Below are 11,211 nucleotides of genomic sequence, written 5' to 3'. Positions count from 1 at the left end.
GGGAGAAGCTGCTTGAAGCGCACGGGGCAGAGCTGGTGCGCTAGCAGCTTTGCAGTGCAGCGCCTGGCAGGTCGCAGGACCAGTGCCTCCTAATGTGCGCATTTGTGTGCAGAGTGGGGGTTTGTGCTCAGGAACCTGGAACCCAAGGGCAGACTGCCCTACTGCTCACAGGAGCGACCTCTGCGTCGGGGCTGAAAAACTTTCCCTGCAAGAGAAACACAACTTCTTCAAGCCCTCGGTGGTGGTGGGTGTGTTGTGTGTGTGTAGTGTGTGTTGTGTGTGTGTGTTTGGGGGGGGGAGTTTCTGCTCTGCATCTCCCTCCCCCACCCCAGCACTGGAGTGTGGTGAAATCTCTTTTCTTTTCTTCTTCTTTTTTTCTTCTCTTTTCTTTTTTTAAACAAAGTGATTAAAATGTGGCAACCACAAACCCCGATTAGAGCTGCCAGAACGTTATCTTTACCTTTGGCTGGCCGAACCGCCCTTTGAAGTGCCGCCGGCCACATTGTAATCTTTAACCATCTCCTCCCCCGCGGCAGCAAAGGGAAGTGGGCTGAAGGCAGCCGGGCGGGTAAACAGGGGCGCCGCAGACAGCCAAAGGGGGACCTGGAGCTTTCTATCAGCCCCTGGGAATCGCCCCAGCTTTTCTGCCCCTGCTACCGCGTCCAAATCTCCGACGCTGGAAATGAGACCGCGGTTCCTTTATAATGTGGTCTCTGAGAAGTCCAGGCAGGAGGGTGACAGGTGGTGGGGTAGATGAGGTGACTCAGAAGCGACTCGTCTCTGTGGGACTGAGATAAGTACTCCTCCCAACTCTACTTCTAATCTGAAGCTCGGTTCCTTGGGGCCCAGGGTCGAGGCCACCTTGGGGTAACCCGATCTCCTAACTACGAGGTGAAATTTGTGGTCTTCAATTTTTTTTTAAATCAAGACACTTCGCTGAGCCCATCCCAAACCCTGTGTTCCCAGTTTCGGCTTTCTCTGATGTACCTTGGCAGGGGTTGGCTGAAATGGTTGTGAGTTCGTTTTTCCTCTCTGGTTAGGAGTTTTGAGAGAAGAAACACCAGGCTTACACAATGTTCCCCTGCTAGGCAGTGAGTGCTTTTTCTGGAGACGATGAGCAACGTTCAACTGTTTTGATATTGCGACTCAAGAAAGAACCAGCCTCGTAGGTTTCCGGGTGGAGCACCTCCGTGTTGCGTGAAACCATTCAGGTTACATTTATTTACCTGGGTAGAACACAATTTCCCCTTCTAGGATTCTCTTCAGTTGAACTCATTACACACGGTGATAATTTTTGGGAGGATGGATTTCTGTTCTGGAAACAAGCGTTCTCTCAGAATTTACATTTCCTTCCGAACAGCTGTCTTACCACAGACACGCTTCCCTTCCCCCAGCCTCCCTAGTTTAACCGCTAACCTCAGTAATTCGAGGGATAATGTGTTCTCCAGTTTGTCTCTGAGATTAGCTTGGTGATTTCTTTTAGGGACTACGCCATTTCCCCAAACCCTGCAGAAATTTGACTATAGACAAGTGAAGTGGCCAGCCCCTCATACACATTGCAAACATATCATATAACATATTACAAAATATGCAAACAAGTTGGCGAAGCGTCGGGTTTACTTTCTTTCCTCCCACGTTAAGGACTGAACATTTGTTGGGCTTAGGTTACTAAAAGCCTAAAATTCTTTTTTTACACGATTCCCCACGTACCTCAGATGTATCTAATTGCATCCTTCCTTCTCATCTCAGAAGTTACTGCCACCTACTGCCACTGCTCTCCGTCCCTCACTATAGACAACCCCTGGAAGTTAAGATTCAGTTAGGAAAGGCATTGTAGTTTTCTCATGCTATTTGATGACATTCTGGGCCCGTGTTTAAGGGAAAGGGCCCTCAGTGCCTTCTGTAACATTAAACTTGTAGTGTCTGTGAACACTGGTAGACTCCTCTCAGGGCTCACGTTTCTGGAGAGGTGAGGGCTCAGTATAGCAAGCCATCCTGTGAAGAACATGCCTATCCTTCCTAACATGTGATTTCCTGATTGTTCTTCTCCTTCTTCTTCTTCTTCTCCTTCTCCTCCTCCTCCTTCCTCTTCCTCTTCTTCTTCCTCCTCCTCTTCCTCTTTCTCTTCCTCTTCTTCCTCCTCCCCCTCCTCTTCCTCCTTCTTCTGGGCACAAAATGCCAGGAGCAGTGGCTGTGTGCCCTTCACCCTGGGTTGAAGATTTGGGTTTTGTGTTTGACAACTCGAGGGGCTTCTCTGCAGTCTTAGAAGTAAATGATGCCCTCTTTTGGTTCCCCCTAGTATTACTTGGGCATTTCTGGGTCGAATGTCAATTCCTAACCCAGTGGATCTCAACCTTCCTAAGGCTGTGACCCTTTAATACCCTCATGTTGTGGTGACCCCCAACCACAAAATTATTTTCACTACTACTTCATAACTGCAGTTTTGCCACTGTTATGAAGCGTACTGTAAGTTTGTTTGGAGAGAGAGGTTTGCCGATGGGGTCGAGACCCACCTGTTGAGAACCACTGCAAACGGGGGATTTTTATTTACTCATATTCAAGTAAACAATTGCGTGGTTCCTTGATTTTTCTTGTTCTAAGAACAACATTTTTGAACCATTTGAATGGAGCATTAAAATTATAGTCTCACCACCCTTGCACATAGTAGTAATTAACTGCACCAAGATACATAGGTGAATGGCCTAGAAAACTTTCACTGTTTGCAGAAGGGTATCGCCATTATTTTAGTCAAAATGGTATCTCCCAACCCCTCTAAAGTAAAAGCACAAGTGTTCTGTTCGGTTTTGTTTTGCTTTGCTTTGTCTCAAACGGATTGTATAGCCAGTTTCAGCTGGAAACACTGGCTGGGTAGGTGGGCCACAATCTGATAGCTGGCCAATAAACATTGTAGGTAAAGGTTTCCTATCCTCCTTCATATAAGGCACGAACACTATGCATCATTCTGTAACCTCTCTTCCCAGAGATCGCAAATCCAAAGGCAGCCTCTACAGTCACGCCAAGCCTGCATTCTTCCACAGTAACCTATAGGTGGACCACTGAACACCATCGCAAACTGAAAATTTCCTCCTTCTGTTCTTTCCCTCCTCCTTTTCCCTACCTACCTCATCCACTCCCGTTGCTTATGTGGACCGGTAAGGTTTACTCTGCAGCAAATAAGGCACACAGAGAAGTTAAAACAGAAAGCAGACAACCACTGGGTAAAATGTTTCAGTCATGCCTTCTGTGAGGGGTCAGAGGCAAAGTGGGTCCGGCATCTTCTTACCTTCTTCTGCTGAGTTATTTTAGTCCATCCAATGTGGCAGTTTTTTTTTAACAGGGTCATAAAAGTAGACTTCTGCATGCTAGTTTATCATCTAGGTAGTGTGGTCCCCAGGTGGCCTAATACAGTTACCTCCTTTTTCATATAGTCCATATACGGAAATGTATGGAAAATAGTCCACTAGCTATTTTACTTTTAAATGAGGACCAAGCTTTTCCTTGTAGATGTTTAACAGCCTGAACGTTCCGTCCCCTAGCAAACGCTGGCCGTAGGGACAAAGTGAATCAAAAGAACCTTTATATTTATGTGATTTGGTTGCTTTCCCATATGGTATTCTGAAACGAAATCTAATTCTATACCTAATTAATCAAACCAGTGTTACTTAGAACTAATCAGAAAATCTCAGCTATGCCATGTATGGCTCCAGACTTTTATACATTTTAAACACTTAAGATGCGGTTTCAAAGTTTAATTAAAAAAAAAAGTCTTAGAACCATCTTCAAAAATTGAACATCTCTGGTTCTTGTCAGACAGAGACAAGCATTTTAAGCAAAAGGAATTGTTTGTCCTTTAGAAATAGTTCCAAAAAGGCTTAATAGGTGTGCCCTACAATTTAGACTAATTGCAAAACGTGTTTGTTTTGGAACATGCACTATTTATATGTCGTTTAAAGGAGAATAGCCATGGCTTTTCTGCATTGTACTGAAGTTCTGTCTTCCCTAGGATTGGGGTTTGGGAGTCCAGTAGAGATTATGTACTAGAAGCAACTACTGATGCTAATTAGCTAAATTAGTTGAAATAATTTTTAAATGGTGAGTTGTGATTCAGACAACTTAATAACATGTTTGGAACAAATATGTTACAGATGATATTATGCCCAATATGCATGTAACAGACTTTGTGGAGCTTCGGTGACTGTGTACATAGAACAGATGATATTTGGGTTCTTTTCCTCTGTCTACACTTTCTTCTAACTAAAAGGGAATGGGAGACGGAGCCATCGTCAATGTTAGGAGAGATGAATGAAGAAATGAGATCTCCATTGTAGCATTTACACTTGAAAAGGCCTATGGAAGCTCAGAAACACAAAATTTGTATATAACTTCTCATAAGTCAGTTTTTTTTTTAATTTGAGCTAATTGGTTGCTTTTTAATTTCCAAAGCATAGAACTGCCTAAGGCATAACATTGAGTAAGCAATCCCATAAAACCATCAAAGTTAAATGTGTCACGTAATATTGGTAGCTTTCAGGCTGATATCTAATTCTTATTTACTTTGATAAAAATTCTGTTATTACTAAATAATTGTTAAGTTATTAATATTTTATTAATACATAGTGGATGATCTATGATATATGATATATATGATATAATATCTATAGACTCTAGCAAATTGAAGTACTTGAGGAATTTTAACAGTATGTGTAACCATGCTTTCAGCCAGCCTAGCCCTCACGCCATAGAACATTAGTGAGACGCTACAGTAAACTCCACTTGAGCAATTCTGTTGTTTCATTTTGTTCATGTGCTTGCACAAATGTGGAATCGAGCCAAATGTCACATTTCCATGTGAACACCTTCTCTTCCTTCCAGATGATATTTCTGATGAACTGAGGGGCTTCACAAGGAGGCAAGCTCTTCCTGATATTCAATGTTCTCTCCCCCCACCGCAATGTTCCTGTGTAGAGCCCTGTTTTGTAGCAGGGAGATGACTCAGACGAGTGCTGAAGCCTCACTGGTGAATTTCAGAAGGCACAGAACAAGCTGCTTATCTCATGCTGGTGCCGTGTGGTCAGTTCAGTGGAGTGTCATCTGCCTGTGGGTTCGGCTCCCCAGGCCACTCTGTGGGCCCCGTGTCTGTCAGCTTCAATTCACTGTTTAGTAACATTGTCTGCTCTAACGGGATGCCCCATCTCACCCGGGAAACTCAGTAGCTGAGGGTAAAGGAGTCCACAAGTTATGATGTACAACTTGCTACTAAATTTTCATAGTTCAATATTAATTTTGTTATCCATTAGCTACACAGTAGGAAGCGGGTCCTTTCTTGAAACATACCTTCTCCCAGTTAATTTTTTGATGTTACTTATCTGAAAGTAGACAAAAGACCAAGAGTTGTTTGACTTAGGAAGCGGAATAACACTACATAGTGAGCACACTGAAAGACTCTGGACACTGGTAACGCTGGTGGAGACATTGTTTAGAACATGCTTCCTCTGCTGGCGTGAGTACTTCTTCAGGCTCTGTATATGCTGTCCTCAAAACTGTATACCTGGAGCAGAAGACACTGAAATGTACTCTGAGTATACACAGAGGCATTAACCCACCATGGCAAAAATACACTCTGTAAGCCAAGGGGAATGAACACTCCAGAGGGCGATTTCATGACTTCTTCTCTTCAGTATTGATTCCTTATTTGTCTGCAAGCTCTTGTAGGGAAGGAAATTTCCCGCTTCATATCCAACATCAATGCTTGGCTTTTAATCAAATATTTGTGGCGTTGAACTTAACGGAATTAGCTGCATTAGTTGCAGGAATCCCCACAGTGAAAAAAGGATAAGGAGAAAAATAGAGAGCGGAATAAAAAGTATGTGCGATGATTGACCAGGCCCATTTGAAATGTAATTAAGTTAGAGTCAGCTTACATGATGTGACAAATTATTTATTTTAACACACAGGAGAATTAACATATCCAAATTGCTTTAGTGCTTTAATAAAAGTAACTGAAATTTACCCTGTCCTCCTGAGTGCTAGACACGCTGATGAATACCTGACGTAATTATACAATAACAGCCTTATGATTCCTGATACTATTCAGGACGTGAAGGTCTGTAAGTTTATTCAAGGATGTGGAAGACCATCGAGGCCGTTTTCTCAATAAATACAAGAAAACCAGTTCTTAATGTCTGGTTATGACCCGTGATGACTGTGAACACTTTCTTTTCCAGGAAGACAATTAATGACACTCTCATATCAGAAGTGTCCCTTCAAGGACTTCCCGAGCAAGATGCAGTTTTTCATTTTCCCTAAAATGCTCGTTCTGATGTATATAGTTGAGGGCCCCTGTTATAAAGTGAGCAGGCACATGCCCATTTTCTTGCTACTTCAGAAGACTTTTTCTGGCTTCCTAGTCAGAGTAAGGAGCAGTAGTTGGAGACCGGTAAAGACCGGTAGAGTGATGGATGAGTGAGCTTGCGGGCAAGATTCACTTGTTAGTTTCCCTGTTTCTGTGGCTGCATCTCTGTGCTGAATAAAGTGGTAGCGGCGCTCACCGTAATTATTTATCAGTTGAGCATTAGGAACCTTCTTTAATGGGTGAATGTTTTCATCCTCGAAATAAGTAAGAGGAGTGGGTGTTACAAAAGATCCATGATAGGTTTCCATGATGATTCACAACAGAGAGCTCTTTCTCTAACACAGGCTACAGAAGTGTAATTATGCAGTTTAGCAAGATAGGTGTGATGCAGTCTTGTAGACCAGCAGAACCCCAGTAAATCGGGGGTAAAAAAAGAAATATATATATATATATATATGTATATATGTATATACATATATATCATAATTTGAGGTCATAATATCACCATGGAAAAATGAGTGAAAAACTCACTATAAATTACATTTAGTATAAAAGCTTTCCCCCATCAAATAAATGCTTCTATTTGGAATTTTAGGATACATCAGGGCACAATCTCCAGGGTCTCTTAGAATGCTTCCCTTGTGCCTTAAATCTGTAATGAACTTAACATCAATTGTTTAAAAAGACATAGCGTTTACTAATTTCTAAGTATCTCACCTCTTCTTTATGCCTGTTTTATCCCTCTTGCCTTCAGAAGAAACCTTGGTCCATCACCAGTCATGAGGAAAGCGATCTCATATGCACACTACACACCCCCTACCATACCAATAAGACGTGCTTCCCTTTGTGCTACTTGCTTGGCAGAAATGATACATAGGGACCTTGACAGGGCATAACAGTGACAGGACAACCTTTCAGAGGAGAGACAGAGGTGCTGGCTGTCTGAGGGAACCTGCCGTTCAATTCAGAAGCTGAAATGCAGAACACAGTGGGCCTGGCAAAGGGAGCCTGGCTCCAGCTGAGAAGGCGTGCTCTGAGCTGACCTCCCTGTCAGCCTGCCAGCCACGATTAACCTTCCCTCAAGTGGATCCTTGTTAGCCCAGCCTTTCCCCCTCTGTTGCTCATCTTTCAAAACTGGAAGCCAAGTGTGCAAACCATTACTCAATTTTTGCAGCCAAATTTTGTTTCCCCTCCCACTCCATCCCTCCCTCCTTCCAACACACACACACACACACACACACACACACACACACACACCACACACACCCACACACACCTCACACACCACCACACACCACACACACACCCCACACACACACCACACACCACACACAACCCAAAACACACACACAAAAAAACCCCCACACAACCACAACAAAAACACACACCAACACCACACACACACCCACACACACACACACACCACACACACACCCTACACACACCTCACACACACCCCACACACAACCACCACGAACATACAAACAACCACACACACATACCCACAATTCACCCACACACACTCACCACACATACACAACACACACACACCACACAAACCCACCACCCAACCACACACACACCCACACACACCACCCCCACACACCACACAAACACACACACACACACACACACACCCACACACACCACACAGACACACCACACACACTCACACACCACACCTCACACACACACCACACACACACACACACATCACACACCTCACACTTGTAGGCAAGTAACATTTGAACGATCTTCTAAAGTCTACAGTGAACAGAGACTAAGAATTTTTTACACTAAAAAACTGTACATATGTTTGTCTCCTTTATTTCCTCTCAAAACCTTGGTTAAATAGGGCAGGGGTGTCTATTTGCTTTGATCAAAAAGCCACAAAAGTGTATTTCTCAGGAAAGCAGAAAACCACTCATGATCTCAAGTGGAAAAAATATAAGGAATTTGCTGAATTTTTAACCTTAGTACATAACAGAGATATTATTTTAAAGTTGGTTGGTTAATGTGGGCTGTGCTGGGACTTTCATTGTGCCGTGGTTGGGTCCGCTCGGTGTTATTTTAATGAGTTTATTGGTTCCGCACACAAAACACAACCACATGGTGCTTGAAACTTTTAGGTAATAAATTTTCTTATGAGGCATTTGCTTGAAGGAATTCTGTTATATAATCAATTGATCTTTAACTCCATGGACACAAAAATAACTGTCCTGTTTCTATGCAGAGACAGTGAAGAATACGTGATTACAAAAGCCAAATGGACGTTTCTGTGGAATGAACTGTACTCTTTAGTCATCCTTCATGTATGGGCATCGTAGAAACATCTACTTCACAGGGTTTGATTAACTTTTAGAATGAACTTGCAGCCGTCTAGTAAAGTCTGAGACAAGAAATCTTCCTTTTTTCTCTTCATATTTTCTGTCATGAGGGGGTCTCTGAGCCAACACTCCTGAGGTTGGCAACAGGCCTTCTCCAATACAGTTGTTAGACCGTCAAGTGCCCCACAGAGTAAAAGATGACAACAAAGGAGAAATGGCTTAGCTAAGGAAGTAGGCTATGAGAGCAGACAGACCTGGGAGACTGAGTGAGAGCAGACAACTGTCCTTGGGCACTATACCCCTTTATCCACCTCCATCCCTTACTTATGAATGGTGACAGACAAGGACAAGAAGGCTTACCTGTGACATCTGTCCTCCACTGCTGACCTTCAGGCTATACATGCACAGAGAAAAGTCCTTAGGATTAAAATATCAACTCTATGTGCACCAAAAATTGGGCTCTATGAGTCTACCTTGGGGAAATTTCAGACATTACTCTCCCTAGAGTGACATCATCTCTTCCACCACCCCTGTGCGAGCAGCTGTTATTCTCTGGGACTCTGTGCAACAGAACACAGGATAAAGTTCACGTTCTTTTTCTTCAGTCTTCTAAGCTCAGATAGCAAAAGGAAATCCATGTTGCCCGCCTCCCAGGACGAAGCTGTGTATCTCGCTGAGAACCCAAAAGTTTTAGTAACTGAAACTAACAAGCAATCCTCAAATCCCACTTACAGCTGCCTGCTGGCCTTAGCAAAACATCCATTTCCCAGGGTCTCACCACTGTGAAAGTGCCTGAGGTGGATTCGGTCTGGTCCCAAATGACTCTCACACAGTCATTTGCACACAGTCCTGTTTGCATTCGTTATAGAAATAGCTCAGGACAATAATATTGGGAAGGAACAGCTCACATTGGTAGATTTCTGTTAATTTTTTTTTAAAGAATGCAGAGCTCAAAGTAACAGCTAACTCTACTTACAAAAATTTCCATTTAAAAAAAAAAATCTAAAAAGTGGGGTGGCAAGATGGCTCAGCTAGTCAAGATGCTTGCCACAAGGCCTGACCATCTGAGTTTCATCCTTAGGTCCCATATAGTAGAAGGAGAGGACTGCCTCCACAGACATACTGCACAGCCACCTCCCCAAATCAATCAATCAATCAATCAATCAATCAGTCAATCAATCAATGTTTTAGTTTTTAATTTTAATTTCTTAACTTCTAATTTTTAAATTAAAAAAAATTTAAAGTTCTAAAGACAGTGTTTGATCCGCACATTGTTAAGACTGAAAGAGCTGTAGTACACCTGAGGTGGAATCACGCAGGTAGAGCCAATACGTGGTCATCAGGACGTTACCTTCTCCACCCAAGCAGGTTGGACTTAAATCACTGCGATGAGCTGTAGAGGATTTTGATGGGGCAAAAACCACGTGGACCCCTGGAACTTAGAACAGGAAGGACACGGAAAGCCAGCGATGTCATTTCACATCAACAAGATCTGTGTTCAGAAGAAGCAAACAGTTGGCCAAGACGGACCCAGAACCCAGGTTCCCTGACAACCTCACACCAGTGACCCCTTTCTGGGCCGCTCGAATTGTCAAATGAAATCTGAACCCTCGGTCCCCTGGGCCAGATGCCGAGTGTCACGTTGCTGTCTCCTAGGATATGTGTTGTGTCTAAGCATGTGCCTGAATTTTAACATCATCTGACTTTAGTTGACTGTAGAAGCAACTAGAATATCCCAATGCGATGTTAAAAAAAAAATCTGGGGGCACGTCGGCGCTTTGGGGAGCTTGTCGAAGATGGCGGCGCTGTGTGTGTGCCGGTTTGCAAGAAGAGGCTGGCTGTGGAAGCCTCCCTTGGCTACACATAGAGAATTTTGGTCCAGATCCAGGAAGGAGCTGGTGGTGGCTGAGACGGTGAAAGAAGCGAAAAAAGCACCTGTTTTGGTATGTCCGCCCTTACGAAGCCGAGCATACGCACCACCCAATGATCTCCAGAGTCGCCTGGAATCTCATATAAGAAGTTCTTGGTTCATCGCTTCCTAATAATTGGCAAGATATCTCCCTGGATGATGGACATGTGAAGTTCAGACTCCTAGCAAATTTAGCTGATGACTTAGGCCACGCAGTACCTAACTCCAGGCTTCACCAAATGTGCAGGGTCAGAGATGTTCTTGACTTCTGTAATGTTCCTGTTCAAGACAGATCTAAATTTGATGAACTCACTGCTAGAAATTTACCTCCCAATTCAAAAATCAGTTGGAGTTACTGAGCAGTCCAGTCAGAACACAGTGAGACCACTCTCATTCTTCTCATTGGGTGACTGACAGCGAACTTTGTGAGATGGTACCTGTTAGAACTTGTTTCAGAACTTCCTTTTTGTATATTTTTTTCTCTCCTTGTAGAAGAACACATCTTTTTTTCTCTCTCTCTCTCATGGAGAATCAACAAAGAAAACATTATCACATTTGCTAAAGCTATTTATCCCCAATAAAATCAAGTCTTGATAATTTATGAAAACATTCTTACTCCATGG

General features: G+C 43.2%; 1 pseudogene; it reads left to right on the top strand.

Annotated features, from left to right (window-relative positions):
* Nucleotides 1-10,460: 10,460 nt before the first annotated feature.
* LOC116909080 lies at nucleotides 10,461-10,947 on the top strand (annotated as a pseudogene).
* The last annotated feature ends 264 nt before the right edge of the window (nucleotides 10,948-11,211 follow it).

This window comes from Rattus rattus, chromosome 1, assembly GCF_011064425.1.
Source record: "Rattus rattus isolate New Zealand chromosome 1, Rrattus_CSIRO_v1, whole genome shotgun sequence".
Classification (NCBI taxonomy): Eukaryota; Metazoa; Chordata; class Mammalia; order Rodentia; family Muridae; genus Rattus; species Rattus rattus.
Note: the sequence above shows the minus strand (reverse complement) of the source record. Positions and strands in the feature narration are given on the sequence as shown.